Raw genomic sequence first — 11472 nt, 5'->3', positions numbered from 1 at the left:
ACAACTCACGTCCGAGTTCATTGCTTACAGGCTGTCCAACCAAACATCCACACTTCCAATAATGAGCATCAAGAGTGTCATTGACCTTGTGAAAGCCATCTTTCATTACAAGGTGAAGTACGGCAAGGCATGGAAGGCGAAGCAAGCCACATTCAAGATGTTATATGGCAATTGGAAGGAAGCATACAACCGACTCCCTAGGTTGTTGTTAGCTATGGCCGCCACAAACCCAGGCATGGTTCACGTGGTTGAGCCTCATGGGCACCAAACTTTGATTCATAACGGGAGGACCGTCCGAGTATTTGGCCGTGCATTTTGGGCCTTTGAGCAATGCGTGAGGGCTTTTGAGCATTGTCGGCCCGTCATCGCCATTGATGGCACGTTCTTGACCGGACAATACAAGGGCACTTTATTGGTTGCAATAGCAAGTGATGCCAATAAGCGGGTGTTGCCTTTGGCTTTCGCTTTAGTTGAGGTGGAGAACAATGATAACTGGGAGTGGTTCTTGCGTCAACTGAGAACAAGGGTATTACCGGCTGAAAGGGAAATTTGTGTCATATCGGATCGCCATGCTGGAATTCTAAATGCGGTGGTGATTGACATTCCCGGACATAGAAAGTTGCATCATCGATGGTGCATGAGGCACTTTTGTGCAAACTTCTATAGGGCATGTGGTATCAAGGAGTTGGCCGATGATCTTCACGATTGTTGTCTCGCTTTCACCAACAAGCGGTTTTCCACATTGTTCAATGCATTGCTCAGACACAAGAAACTTGACCCCGGCGGTCAGGAGTTTCTCAATAAGAACATTGCCGAAAGGAATATGTGGGCACATGCTTTCGATGAAGATGGCCGGAGGTACGGTCAAATGACAAGCAATATGGCAGAATGCTTCAATAAGGTGCTCAAGGGTGCACGTGCATACCCGTGACGGCAATAGTTCAATACACATTTGACAAGATGAATGAATACTTTTTGAAGCACTCAATGGAGACTGATAAGTAGATTGCTAGTGAGAACAAGGATAAGCACAAGTACAATTTCCCACCAAAGGTTGAAGAATGGTTGGAATTTCAATCACGAAAGGCAGACTCCGAAGAAGCTGTACTATATGACGACAATGAGTGGAAGTATGAGGTGAAAGAGCCCGGAGGAACCACAAACGATGGCCGCCAACACGGAGGCCGGCCTTTCAAGGTCTCCCTAACACGGTGTGATTGCAGCTGCATGAGGCCGTCTTTGCTTCATCTCCCATGCTCGCACTTGTTAAATGCATCCCGGGTTAGGAATGTGGACGTCAATCACCCTCTTACCGTGAGGGAGTCTGAGTTCTCAATCATGATGGTAAAGAATACATGGACTCCACGGTTCCAGCCATACTTGGACCAATCACAATGGCCGGAGTATCATGGAGTTCAACTATGGCCGGACCCGGAATTGAAGGTCGCTAGCCAGGGAAGACATAAGACAAAGCGTCTTAGAGGTGACATGGACGGATGGGGCCGTGGTGGCGGTGGAGAATACGGCACCGGTTAATTCCAAGAGCCTCGTGAGGAATCCCATTGTGGGGGCTGCAGTAATGGGGGACACAACACAAGAACTTGTCCCAAACCAAGAAAGAGATCAAAGAAAAATGGTTCAAGCACTAGCCAAGCAAATGATAGCCAACCAAGTGAACCAAGGGGTAGCCAACCAAGTCAAACAAGTGGTGGAGTGCCAAACCACTCAAATCAAACAAGTCAACGAGGAACTAGGCAACAAAGAGGGAGTCAACTTGGTCTTAGAAGAGGCCGTGGTGGTGGTAGAGGCCGTGGTGATGGTCTTGGCCGTGGTGAAGGTCTTGGTCGTGGTGATGGTTTTGGCTGTGGTGGTGGTAGAGGCCATGGTGATGGTCTTGGCCGTGGTGGTAGTAGAGGTCGTGGTGATGGTCTTGGCCGTGGTGCTGGTAGAGGCCGTGGTGGTGGTGGTGGTAGAGGCCGTGGTGGTGGTGGTAGAGGCCGCGGTGGTGGTGGTGTAGGCCGTGGTGCTGGTGGAGGCCGTGGTGGTGATCTTGGCCTTGGCGGCGGCCGTAGTGGAGGAATGTTCTCTTGGCTCAATGGACATTGCCGTATGTGACTTACTATGATCTTGTTCTTTTGGCTCAATGCTTGTGTTGTCATTTTGTATTGTGTGACTAACTATTATATTGCCATTTTCATAGGTATGGAAACAATGAAGGGGGTGGAGGACACGGAGGGGGAAGGTGAGACCCCTTGGTGGTGCGAGGAGGGAGAAGAATAAGAAGAAGAAGAGAGGAAGAAGAAGAAACTACATGGAGACCCTATGTGTGTATGACTATGTGTGTATGACTATGTGAGGGGACTAATATTTCCGTGTATGACTATGTGAGACCCTATGTGTGTATGACTATGTGATTTGGACAAGTATATGTGCTATGTGTGCATGAGTATGTGATTTGGACTAGTATTTCTGTGTTTTGGATGTGATTATGTGGCATCTTTATGAATCACAAAACAAAAAAAACAGTAGGTATTTGAAAACAGCAGTTAGTGCAGCGCCCAAGGTCAAGGCGCTGCACTGTGTAGTGTGGCGCCCAATGGGTAGGCGCTGCACTGTGCAAAACCTACTGGAATGCTCCTGGTGCTCTCTGGACTGGCATGTCCAGGTGTGCAGCGCCCAAGGGAAAGGCGCCACACTACATAGTGCAGCGCCTTGCCCTTAGGCGCTGCACACATGGACATGCCAGTCCAGAGAGCATCAGGAGCATTCCAGTAGGTTTTGCAACCCCAAAAACTGCTAAGTCTGTGTGCAGCGCCTAATGCCAAGGCGCCACACTACACAGTGCAGCGCCTTGGCCCTGGGCGCTGCACAGTAGGGTGCAGCGCCTAGCCTTTGGGCACTGCACAGTACGGTGCAGCGCCTAGCCTTTGGGCGCTGCACACTGACTTAGCAGTTTTTGGGGTGGAAAAGCTACTGAAACACTCCTGGTGCTCTCTGGACTGGCATGTCCAGGTGTGCAGTGCCTAAGGGCAAGGCGCGGCACTGTGTAGTGTGGCGCCTTTCCCTTGGGCGCTGCACACCTGGACATTTATTAGGCTGCACCAACTCCCTCCCACCCATCCTCACCCCACACACCCCCACCCTCAACACAAACCCGAAGCTCAGTGCCTCCCCTCTGCCCTCCTCTCTCCCCCTCTCAAATCCTTCTCAGATCCGGAGTATTTGACCATGGATTTCGAAGCCAATCCCCTCCCTTAAGGTAATCTCCTCCGATCCCCTTGTTTTCATCCATAGGAATTGTCACATTTGCTCAAATCTTGCTAGTGTGGGGGAAACCCTAGTTTTTGATAGGATTTGGAAATTTGTGTTTCTTTGCTAATTTGGTATGGTTAGGCTTTCATAGTATGCTAGGGTTAGGGTTATGTGTGTTTGATGTTGGTGTTAGGGTTATGTTGGTCTTAGGGTTGTGTTCATTGTTAAGTGGGGGTTAGGGTTGACCAATAATTCTCTGTTTTTTAGGCATGGCTTCATCCGGTTCCATGACGAGGCCACCGTGTGCTAACCAAGAAGACATGCCGAACAAGTGGGAGGACGCATCTTTGGACAAGGTGAAGGAGAAAGATGTCAACATCCTGCAATGTTGGTGTGCAGATGTTTGCAAGGTGAAGGTGTCCACCGACTGAAAGAAAGCATGGACGGAAGGGCGGAGATATTTTGTATGCCCGAACTATGCTTATGATCGTGCACTTCCAACTAGCGCCTATGACCAACCACCGGTAAGCTCGAGAAGTAAAATGTTACTCTCAAATGTGTGTCAACACTAACAACAAATTTTTATGCAGTCACCGCCTCCTCTATGCAAGTACTTCACGTGGATAGATCTTGAAGTGCCAGAAGATGTGAAAAAGGACCAATACGCAGATTGTCTTAGGCGGCAACGGAGGTTCGAAGAATCGTTTCGAAGAGGCTTGGAGGAAGAGCGTCGTCAGAAGGAGAGGATGGAGCGGAAGAAATGAGAGGAGGAGAGGGCACGCCAAGCGAAACTTGCTCGTGAGGAGGAGAGGGCAAGAAAGCTTGCAAAGGCTCGCGAGGCGCAAGAGGAGGACTTGGCACGTGACAAGAAGGGGAAATGGCCTCGCTCTACTCAGTAGGGACTTCGCTTCGGTGCACTCGTCGTCAACTATCTTCTAATGAATGTGTCGTGAAGTTGTGAGGGCATGTGAGATGTTGGTGAACTATCTTCTAGGGCAAGCTGCCATTTGTCATTTGTAATGAATGTGTCGTGAACCATGTCGTACTAATGTTTGAATTATCTTAAGTTATGAACTCGTCGGCATAAAATTTGTGTTTGTTCAAATTGCTGTGATGCTGCAGTCATTGTAAGTATTATGGATGTAGTGGGAGTAGCCATGGGAGTAACTGTTGGCTTTCTGGATAGCCATGGGAGTAGTGCAGCGCCTAAGGGTAGGGCGCTGCACTGTACAGTGCAGCGCCTAACTGTTGGGCGCCACACAATACAGTGCAGCGCCTAACAGTTGGACGCTGGAGTGTTGCTATAAGCAAAACTGCAGAAACAGATGCCATTTTGGCCTCCTGCAGCAGCACTCACATAACTAGAACATCAATTAAAGTACTATAAACTGGACATGCTAAGCAAAGAGAACTAATAATTTGAACATCACATCATTTAAGACAATTCAAGTTTGCTTCAAGTTTGCAAACACAAATACCATAACATAACCTCACAAGTTAATCAACCTCACAAGTTCACAAGTTCATCATATAACATAACCTCACAAGTTCATCAACCTAACACAAAGCACTAATGCCTTCCACGCGTGTTCCTGGTGCCACGCCTGCAGGTAATCTTCTTCTTCTTAGGAGCACGAGGCTCCTCTTTGTGCACTTCCTCCTCCGCCTGCGGCTCCGCCTCCGCTTCCTCCTCTGCCTCATCATCCAAGCTAGCCATCCGCGAGGTCCCTACGACCACCTTTGGGTTGCCTCTGTTGTCATAGTCGTTGGGCGTGTACCGGCGTCTGGGCTGCCTAGGCTTGAACACATATGCGGACCGAGCTTGAGCGTCCGCCAAAAACATGTCATCATCAAGCTCATGGCCCTATCACACAACGAAACAATATGGTCAAGGCCGGTGTCGTAATCAAGTGAGAATCACATCTGAAGGCTTAGTCATACCTCTTGGGTGAGCGCACCCTCATCATCCATATAAGCATAAGAGGAACTCACATCGTCCCCCTCATGGTGAGATGCGGGGTCTGATGGTGTACCAGACCTAGAGGCAGATGGTTCATCATATTCAGGATCACGGCAACCGAGAATGTTCGATAACCGCCTTAACTTCTTGGCCTGACGCTGTAACATGAACAAGTGTGTAACATATCAAACTTCGCAACATAGACTGGCTCTCATAGTGAATGTGATATGTACCTTGAGGAATGCTCGTAGTGAACCATCATCATTGCCAGTTCCAACCGGTGTCTTCTCCAGAATAGACTGGCTCTCATCAGCTGCTTTCTTGATCTCGGTGCGCTAAGGATGAGAAAGAATGAATGTGTTAGCCATTCAAACATGTGTAATACGGTCAATGGGAAAGTAAAGAACAGAACACTTTACAACATAGTTAATCACCGGAACAGCAGGCACTCCTTGCCCTTTCCTGACATCTCTGTTGTACTTCCCCTTTGATAGATCCTCATAGTTTACTGGTTCTTCAAGAATATCCTCATTATATGCCGGCGACAATATCTCAACTTGAGTAGTTCCAATAAACCATCGTACGTAGTTATCAAAAGCTTGTTGGCTGTGCTCACGAAGCAGGGCGCGTGCAGTGCTACGAGCTTGCTCCACAGAAAGCTGGAAGCGGGTAACATACGAAGCATGATGCTTGTCCCAGTCCTTTATCTTCCGCCGCCTTCTCCTGTGCAACCTGCGTGGTATAAAACCAAGCATTAGCACAATCAAAAGGAGTCCCGATGCTTAGACAATACGCAGACATGCTCTCTTACCTATGAAGTGCTTTGTCCGTGTCCACCCAGTCCGGCGGGTGAGGTTGGAACAGACCAAACTGACGATAAACGCGATGCGGCAAATGAAACTCAACCGCCCAGTTGCATATCAGTGGGCACCGCATAAGCCAGAGATCCTTATCTCGCAAGCACATCGGGTTGAGGCGGAACTCCTCGGTGTACCCCAAGCTCTCACCCGCGCCATATGGCTGCCATTCCACCTATGAAACAGGGCAACAATGCAAATTTGATGACTATGTTTCAAGCAAGCATGAGAAAGGACTGAAGTAATGACCTCCTTACCTGCTCAGCCGTAATCGTGTCCAACTCGGCAATGTACTTTTGGTACATGAGATTGACATCGTTCGTCATGTTCATCTGCATACCAAGGATCAAACCTGATGCTCTTCGGGCGTCCAACAGGCAGACGCTCCCAGCTCCATACAGAAAGTAGAAGCAGATTACCACCAATGCCTGCACTATCTGTGATCCTGCAACACGCATCGTCCAGCTACATATGAAAGAAAAAAACAATGTTAACTTGACAGCAAGCTTGCATTGCTAATGAAGAAATGAGTTGATCACAAAACAGACCAACTACCTGTCGGTACAAGTAGGCAAGAGTCGCTGAACCCCAGCTCCATTTGCTATCGAAGACGGTCAACGCCTTCAGCCACATCCATGGAGCGTTCTTGCCAGTGGAGTCAGGAAACAAAGTCCTCGACACAACGTACCACATATACACACGAGCATGTGTCTGGATCACATCATCAGAGGCATCCGGAGGGCACGTCGCAAAGTTATTTTGAATCCACGTGAAAGCAGCTCCGGCTACTTTCCTTTCCCTCTTCTTCTTCTCTTCTCCCTCCTCTACATCAGCCTCAGCCTCGGTAGGAGCCATACCGATAAGAGCAATCATCTGCTCGCGCCACCCATCAGAATCGGTGCTCATACAGAGAGGCCTCCCGTCGATAGCAAGACCGGTGATCAACGAGACATCCTCGAGCATCACGGTCATCTCCCCAGTCCGAAGATGGAAATTGTGCGTCTCCGGCCTCCATCGATCAACAAGAGCGGACACCAGTGGAGCGTTCAGATTCGGCGTAGACCGGCTGACCAACAGAATCCACGGGAGTAGTCCTGCCTGCTTGATGTACGGTGTGTACCGCTCGTCGTAAGGCATGGCAAGACCAGAGACCCTGTGATACCGAATCTTCAGAGGTTCAAGCTTCTGCAAAAAAAAGTAATGACAAATCTTAGGGCATGTAAATTTCAACTAAAGGCAAATTTGCAAAAGATTTAGAGTACTCATTATTACCTTATCCTTCTTGCGCATCATGTAGGACCGGTGTTGCACGTCATAGACATCGTCCAGAAGCCAAACCATCCTTACAATTTCAAACAATAAACATACATGAGTTCATCTCAAATATCGGAAAACACTCAACATTTCATATGTGTTCATCTAAACATCTCATATGTATTCATCTACAAGAATCTCAACATCTCCTTCTCACACAATGAATAAATGATTGTAATTCTCATATAAATCTCGTATGACATATGTGTTCAAATAAATCAACATCTCATATTTCAAATAAACTCAACATCTAATATATATCTAAAAAAACTCAACATCTCACATATAGCTACAAAACTCAACATCTCATAATTATCTACAAAACTAGGCATCTCATATATATCTAAAAAAATAAACAATCTAGGTTTCACTAACAAGAATCATATACTACCGGATATGACTACACATCCTCCATCACAACACACAATCTTGGACAAACAAAGATCCAAACCAAGCAAAACTAAGTTTCCACCTAATCTTGGGCAAATCCCTAAAATTGCAACGATTTTACGGAGGAAAAGAAAGGGAACGGAGGAGTTTACGTACTAGGAAGGATTGGAGATCGAATCCAGGCCTCAAAACTTCAGATCTGAGAGGGGTGTGGGGGGGATCCGAAGGGGGCGCCGCAGCCGCTCTCTGTAGACAAGAGAGCAACTTCTCAGAGGTGGAAGAACTGCCTGGGAGGGGCTGGCCCGATACGGGCTAAGTCAACGTGCAGCGCCTAAGACACGGACGCTGCAATATACACAATGCGGTGCCTAAGCCTTAGGCGCTGCAGTGCTGTCTGTGGGGCCGCAACTGGACCAGGGCTGCCACGCTGGCAGGAGGTGCAACGTCTAAGGCAGAGGCGCTGCATAGTAGTGTGCGGCGCCCAGCTGTCGGGCGCCACACTAAAGGATCAGCAGAGTGAATTTTTTTGAAAGCAGGTCAGTTTGTGATTTGATTTGGGCCTCGGGTCAAATATGTGATTTCTGTACACCCGATTGCCCATGTGATGTGACGCAGCTGGTTTGGATCGGTAGATCTGGACTTTTGGCCTACGTTAATGCAATTTCTCTGTCTGGTTCCGCGCAGTCATGTTCAGGCCGATCTCGACTGCAATTATGTGTGTCACGTCGCCGTGCTTGTAGTTGATAGGTAGTGGCTAGAATTTGTTTTTCTCTGAGGTACGATAGCGGCTCGGATATTCTACTGTTAGGAACGGCAAGAATCCTGCCGTTGTGGTTGTGGATGCTTCCCCCCGTACCTAAACTACGAGTGGAAGTAATATATTTAGTAACCAAAACAAGAAGAAGGCTGAAATGCGACTGGATTAGCATGGCCTGTACTTAACATTTGATGAACTAGAATTAGCAATCAAAATAAGAAGGAAAATCAGTCGACGAGCAGGACTGCTTCACCTGTTGCTAGTAGATATTTCCTCCGTTTCAAAATAGATAACTTAATTTGTACTAAAATTAATATAAAATTGGGTCATCTATTTAGGAACGAAGGGTTAGGACAGAGGAGAAACGAACGGTGGTAGAAGTGTTCTTCACGGTTCCTGCTCTACCTGCCCTGGTCACCCAGGGGTCCACATCCACAATCGCTGTCAACAATGGGAACGCGGCTACCCGCGACGTGATCACAGGGAATCTATTTACGCCTTCTGGTACGTAACATCTGGTGCTTGTCAGCGTCCCAACTACAAATGCAGCTCGGGGCAACCACAACGCTGACGAGGCAGCAACAGATCAGCCACAGGCCACCAATCAGAAGAGGGTGCGCGTCATCGCCAGGCCACCTAGGATCAAGCACCCAAGCCGCCGCTTCGTGGGCCCAGAGTGGTTGAACGCTATATAAGCTGGCTCAACCAGAGAGAAGACCATCCTGGCTGGGATCACGGCAAACGGCACGGCTGGCATCTTGTTCCCCTTTCTTCTTTCTTTCTTTCCAAGCGAACTACTCCAGAGAAGTGTATCGGTGTGCTACTCTGTAATCTCTAATCCAGTTAGTGAATAGATCGGGTTCCTAACATCGTGGTATCAGCTAGCCACCCACCACCCTTCATCACCACCGCCGCCGGTCAATTCGCCGTCCTGGAAACCCACCGACAGAAGCAAGTGCGTGAGCAGCTAGTCGCCACCATGGATCCAGCGCTGAAGTCATATCTCGACAAGATGAGCGAAGAGGCCGCCACTCGCGCCCGCAAACAAGCAGAAGACAACAACGCCATCCTGCAGGCGCTAGTGACCCAGACGGCGCGGATCGACTCTCTGGTCAACTGGAAGCCGGAGCTGGAGGCGCGCTTCGCCCAGTTGGAGCAGTCGGTCGCGGCGCTTCAGGCCGCGTCACCTCCGCCGTCCTCATCAACCAGATCGACGCTACTGGCGACCCCTTCGCCGGTCACGCGCGAGATCCACGGGCAACCCTGCCACGGCGCGCCACTGCACCCCGGGGGATCTCCGACGGTGACCCCTGAGTCACCGGCGGCTTCCCCGGTCACGGGTACGGCCCTAATCCCGTCGCAAACCTCATCTCCCTTATCGTCTCAAGTACTTGCGTCTATGGGGCAATCACCACCACCGATGGCATTCCCTGTGTTTGCCGGTGAAAATCCCCAACTATGGAAGACACTTGCTGAACAATACTTTCAGATGTTCAGTGTTCGTGACTCTTACTGGGTGCCCATGGCAAGTTTGAACTTCTCTGGCCCTGCTGCAATTTGGTTGCAGTCAATGCAACGCAAAATTGCTGGGCTGAATTGGGAGTCATTTACTGCTCTGTTGTGCACTCGTTTCGGTCGGGACAAGCATCAGCTCTTGATCCGACAGTTCTATGCTATTCGTCAGACTAATTCGGTTGCTGATTTCATTGAGAAATTTGAGACGTTGATGAATCACATGATTTCCTACTCTGAACTAACTCATCCATATTTCTTCCTTACACGATTCATTGAGGGGCTGCGACCGGATATTCGCGCGGTGGTGCTAATTCAGCGACCACCGGACTTGGATACAACCTGTTCGCTGGCCTTGCTTCAGGAGGAAGTGGCCGACGGCGAAGCATTGTTGTACCAGCACAAGGGCAAATCGACCCCAAGCATGCAGCGAGCATCGACATCCAGCGCACCGTCCACACCCTCCTTCTTCAGCCGCCCTCCGACACCGACACCTATGGCTGAAGATCGCCGCGGCACGGATGCCGCGCGTGCTAGTGCAGATGCAAGCAAAATCAGTGCACTCCGAGCGTTCCGACGTGCTCGTGGTCTCTGCTACAAATGTGGTGAGAGGTGGGGCAAAGATCATACATGCCCCCTACTGTCCAGATGCATGTAGTAGAGGAACTGCTGGCTCTATTTACGGCAGAAGAGGAACTCGGAGATCACCAACAGAATCCTACTGAATATGAAGAAGACAACCTCTGTACTATATCCAAGCAAGCTGTCGATGGATCCCCAGGCCCTGACGTCTTGCAGCTGCATGCCTGGATACAGGGCAGAGAAGTATCTCTGCTGGTGGACTCCGGTAGCTCGGCCTCGTTCGTGGATCACCGCATCGCTGCCAAGTTATTGGGGGTCTGCAAAATGGCCAAGACCTGCAGGGTTAAGGTTGCGGATGGAGCACTCTTGCACTGTGACAGTTTCATCCCTCATTGCTCATGGACATCGCAGGGCCATCAGTTTGTTACAGACTTCAAATTGATTTCACTGGGAGTGTATGACGCTATTCTGGGAATGGATTGGCTCCGCAAACACAACCCCATGCATATAGACTGGGAGGCATAACACATGACAGTCACCACTCCTCGTGGTTCAGTTGATCTGCAAGCGGTGTCCAACAATCATCAGCAGTGTTCTGTGATTTCTTCCCATGGACTGATGTCAGCGTGTAAGCAGGGCTCGGTAGCTTATGTGGTTCACTTGAATGCGGTGAGCGAAACCGGTGCCCAAGAGGATGCAATACCAGTGGAAATACTCAGAGTATTGGAGCAGTACACAGATGTTTTTCAAGCTCCCAAGGGACTACCTCCGAGGCGTGCTTGCGATCATCGCATTCCACTCATGGAGGGGGCTCAGCCTGTCAACATGCGACCGTATCGTCACAAACC

This window comes from Triticum aestivum, chromosome 4B (genome assembly GCF_018294505.1).
Source record: "Triticum aestivum cultivar Chinese Spring chromosome 4B, IWGSC CS RefSeq v2.1, whole genome shotgun sequence".
NCBI classification, from domain to species: domain Eukaryota; kingdom Viridiplantae; phylum Streptophyta; class Magnoliopsida; order Poales; family Poaceae; genus Triticum; species Triticum aestivum.
The sequence above is the reverse complement of the archived record's forward strand: the minus strand, read 5'-3'. Positions refer to the sequence as shown.